At 39.3% G+C, this 5,284-nt stretch overlaps 1 long non-coding RNA gene across 1 annotated transcript; it reads right to left on the bottom strand.

Annotated features, from left to right (window-relative positions):
- Positions 1–901: 901 nt before the first annotated feature.
- Positions 902–1,502, bottom strand: LOC123520816. Its single transcript, XR_006679382.1, has 2 exons — positions 1,150–1,502; positions 902–1,041 (listed from the first exon to the last, which is right to left on the bottom strand). It is a non-coding gene; the product is annotated as an uncharacterized LOC123520816 (long non-coding RNA).
- Positions 1,503–5,284: the final 3,782 nt, after the last annotated feature.

The following is a 5,284-nucleotide window of genomic DNA, read 5'->3' as shown; positions in this document are numbered from 1 at the left end:
TTATTAATTTTTATCAAGAATTTCAAATAGGAGTATTAAATGGTTCCTTCTACTCCAGCAGTTAAACATTCACCGACCCCCTGATTATTCATCGACCCCCTTTCGACCACCTGGGTATTCATCAACCCCTTGGATGTTCCGATCACTTTGAGAACCCCTGGTTTAGAAGCTATCCCGCGCTGTGGCAAGCGATGATAGCATGTTGTCACTCATACCTGCCACAGGGTGGCGCGACTTTGAGTCGAGGACCCACGCACACGAATGACTGGCTGAGCGATGGACAAGTACCTAACGGCTACGGGCAGTCACATACCAAACATTGAGGAGTAAACACATTTTCCTCTTTACATATCATATATACCAATACCATGGCTACATTTGATATATAGATCAATTCATTTTTGAAATTGAAGACCGGCCACCAATGTGGGACGTACGCTACAATGACTACAGCAGTAGAATTGTTAAATCCAAGTGGCATGTATGTATGTATGTCCTGTATGTATGTACTCTGTAGTGTGGCTCAATCAAGGCACAGTTGCACATGCTTCATTGTGTTTGCCGCAGCGTGGCAAACACGAAATCACTCGTTTGCTCCCGGCCATATGGGCTGCGTTCCGTTGGAAGTTAGCACGCTGCCCCCCGCAACCCCCAACGGAACGCAATGGAACGCGCAAGCCATACGGGTATTGTTGACAAAGATGGCCGTCCAAGCTGCTCTCCTCCTCCTCGCTCAAGAGCTCGCAAAAGACCCTCTGTTGGACGCTGCAGAGCTCCTCTTAGCACGAGAGGAGGAAATATTGCTGAGGCAAGAGGAAGAGGGAGAAGAGAGGTTGCCAAGGCAAGGAGAAGAGGAGATGATAGGCCGCCAAGTCCTGTGAGGTCAAGGACTATGCAGAGATGATAGTGCCTCTTTACTCCGGGAAAGACTTATAGAACACTTTCGAATGCAAAGGGAAACTGTCCCTGCAGCCACAGGTGCTGGAGGGGCCTCTGCAGCAGCTACCATGGCGGTAGAGGCTGTCTCTTCTGCCTCAGAGGCTGTGTGAAGAAATGCGACACATATAACACCGTCTTTTATTGCTATAAATACTAATATTTTCGTCATATTGCCTTATTCCAGCATTCTACAAGGGATAACAGACTTACCACATTGTTTTTGATGTTCTGTGACGTCGCATAAGCTGTCAAAATAGCATTTACATCCCCCACACTGATAATATAGTGGTGAAGCGGCGGACGTCTGCGGTTTGTTGATAAACAATAGTTGCCAGACACCGCCAAGCATTCACCTCCGAGGAGCGCAAGGTCCCGCACGCTCCCGCAGGCGAGCCGTATGCTGGTCCCCCCCGATTCGGGGGAAGTATGCCATACTGTACGCCATACGGTCCCCAACGGAACGCGGCCATGGTCTCTTGTTTGTCCTTGTCACTTTGCTTTGATGTTGGTGACGAATCTGTATCAATAAAAATCTATTAATGATTATCAGCTAATGGTTATTCAAAGCAACACATCACAAGTCTTTGTCATTATTATTCACTCTTCCCCTTAGATTACAATAATATGGAGATAACCTTAGCCTCGCCTTCCAAGGTTGATATTAACATGCCAGTTACAAATAAGGTTGCAAAATATCATGCAATATATATATATATATATATATATATATATATATATATATATATATATATATATATATATATCAACTTCCGGAAACTTATTAAAGCAATAAAAGCAAGATAATATATTAGAAAATATTAAAGAAATTCGTACCGCCTTGCGATGAGCTCTATGCTCTTGATCTTGATCTTGCCACCATCATCCTTACTTAGTAAATCCTATCTACGAAACGCTTTGGTTTAGATAGGTTAGGTCCAATTGGGTAAGGTTAGGATCAGTTAGGTTAGCATGCTAACATAAGATCAAGATTAAATTGAATGCCGCTATTACAACAAAAACGGCAGGGCGTCGTGCTTATTTTTAATACTTACCAACATTTTCCCTTGTTTTGTTTTGCTTCACCAAGTTTCCGAAAGTTGATTGATAAAGTATGACATTCTGCAACTTCGATTTCATCTAGCATGTAAGTATTAACGTCAGGATTACGTAGGTAACAAAAGCCATCACGAATCATAAATGATAGTGAATAAATTTTACCATATACTACCTTGTGTTAAAGATGATACATAATATAGAATTTAACTTATAATAGTGTTGATAACGTTCTTGAGAAGCTGAAAGAACCTTAGGAAAATGCTATAGGACGTGGCGGCTGCGCCCCCAAACAGATTGTGTTCACATTTGATAACTAAAAATAGGAATTTATTATATTTGCTATGAATGAAAGCATCATTGGCGAAACATGACGCCGTAAAGTAACGCAAATCATACCATGAGAACACAGTATATCAACCTACTGAAGGAAAAATCTTTGTTGATTATTATCATTACTAATTTAATATGACTAATCTGTCCCTCTCTAATGAATTCAACATCCTGAGAATATCTAAATTGGAAGCCTCTTACCAATAAAGGGCAGTTTTCTTTAACTATCTTTTCAATTCCTCTTCTCTAACTGACTATTCATGTTCGATACCACTATCCTCTCTCTCTCTCTCTCTCTCTCTCTCTCTCTCTCTCTCTCTCTCTCTCTCTCTCTCTCTCTCTCTCTCTGTGTGTGTGTGTGTGTGTGTGTGTGTGTGTGTGTGTGTGTCATGCACGCACACCAAGAGGCAATAAGCCAGCTGTTTGTCATCATGGTTCCCTGCAGGCGTTGGTTATTGCTTAGGTATTGTCGATCATTATCTGTGGGACGGCACCGGTTCAGTCAGGCCTCCATATCCGACCTTCATTATAGTGTTTGTCAGATGCTTTCACGTAGGGGACCTGTCGGTTTCCATTTGTGTGTTTATTATATCCATTAATCTATCTTTATGCGCACCTATCTATGTACGTACCTATCTAGTATGATTGTATTAATTGTATTCATACACACACACACACACACACACACACACACACACACACACACACACACACACACACACACACACACACACACACACACACACACAGATATACAAATACACACACACACACACACACACACACACACACACACACACACACACACACACACACACACACACACACACACACACACACACACACACACACACACACACACACACACACACACACACACACACACACGAACACACGCAATCTTATAGACCAGTGGTTCCCAAACTGGGGGGAAATTTTCCCCTGGGGGAAGTTTGAAGCTACCAGGGGAGAAATAATTACACAACCTACTAACTAAAAAGATCTCAGATGGATTTTCTCATGTCAGAGAGAGAGAGAGAGAGAGAGAGAGAGAGAGAGAGAGGGAAAACGCCTGTTGTAGATGGGCGGCGCCGTATCTACCAATCGGTTCACGTTCAAACATGAGCTCTGAAGGGAGGGCGGTGGGTGGTACACTTAGAGGGGGAAATCTGGATGGTTGAACTGGGTGCGTGGGAGAAATGACAGAAAAAAATTGGGAACCACTGTTATAGACAGACAAGAAATCGACGTCTCGTGTCCTACCTTTATACATTTCTCTAAAAGTGAATTATTGGCTAGAACATCTAATTACAAGGGGACGAAATGCATCACTCATTATAGGTTAATTAGTACCGAAATAGCGTTAGTGATAGCTTGCGGCTGATTGATGGCCTTGAACCCAGTGATTATGGGCATAACTTGTATTATTGTTATTATTATTATAATTATTACTATCATTATTATTATTATTATTATTATTATTATTGTTGTTGTTGTTGTTGTTGTTGTTGTTGTTGTTGTTGTTGTTGTTGTTATTATTATTACTATTATTGTTATTATTATTATTTATTATCAATATTATTATTATTGTTATTTTTATTATCATTATTATTATTGTTATTATTATTATTATTATTATTATTATTATTATTATTATTATTATTATTATCATTATTATTATTATTATTATTATTATTATTATTACTATTACTATTATTGTTATTATGATTATTGTTATTTATTTTTTTATCATTTTTATCATTGTTATTATTGTTGTTATTATTATTATTATTATTATTATTATTATTATTATTATTATTATTATTATTATTACTATGATCATTTTTATTATTAATGTCTTATGTAGACGGTGTTAGGAAGGTGTAAGAAACGAACTAAGAGGTAGTAAAGAGACAATTTGAGCAATGCTTGAAGAAGGGGAGGAAGGAGAGAAGGATGGGATAATGATCGAAATTATTAATGATTGAATGATTTGTGCTATGGAATTTTGAGTGATGCTGCGAGTGTGTGAGTGGGAGCAGTTCATTGATGTGCTGTGGAATGAGTGAAAGAGTGAGAAAACATGAGGGATGTGTATGGAGAAAAAATACGATGCACGGGTGGACCGGGTGGATAGGAATGGGTGGATATGGTAAGGTGACTGAGTGGGAAGGCATGGCTGAAAGAATGTGGATGGGTAGGACTTGGGGATTAAGAGTGAAAAGATAGAAGTGGGCGTATAGGAATGAACGACAAGGAGTGGACAAAAAGTCGTGAGTAAGGAGTGAACGAGTAGAAATGAATGCATGAGAGTGGACGAGTAGGAGTTGAATGAAGTGAGGGAGTAGGAGAGATTGGGAGAGAGTTGAAGGGGAGTAGGGGTGAGGAAAACAAATGGCGGAATAGATGGGGGTGGCAGGAGAGGGGGAGCAGGAGTGGGTGGGAGGGTGTGTGCGGAATCCCACCAGGGTGTGTCCTATCAGACCTTTGTTAGCTTAATTGATTGCTCGTGTAAACGTTTTCTTTTATTATTTTCTATACTTCAGTTTTAGGTATCACGCACTGATGCCAGCTTGTTAGTTATCAACTTCAGTTTAATTTTGTGCATAATTTTGTCTTGTGAATATTTTATTTTCCCTAGTTTTAATCCTACTCGGTTACTCTTCCTCCAGCTGTATTCACCAATGAAATTCTTAGCCATCTGAGCATTCCGTCATCCTTTCCCATCTTGAAAAATATGGAAAAAAGTTAATCATATATGAATTATTTGTCAGTAATACGTATGCGAAACACAAGGACTGAACTAACAGAGGATACCATTATTATCATTAAACAAACAAATAGTTACAAATACCATCATCAATCATTACTGTTCTTCTGTATATCATGAACACATAAACGAAAATATTGTAAAAGAATAAGAAAAAAATGGTTAGTGACTAGTTTGCAATGCAAAATT

This window comes from Portunus trituberculatus, chromosome 47 (genome assembly GCF_017591435.1).
Source record: "Portunus trituberculatus isolate SZX2019 chromosome 47, ASM1759143v1, whole genome shotgun sequence".
Taxonomy (NCBI): Eukaryota; Metazoa; Arthropoda; class Malacostraca; order Decapoda; family Portunidae; genus Portunus; species Portunus trituberculatus.
This window is presented reverse-complemented; position numbering and strand designations above follow the sequence as displayed.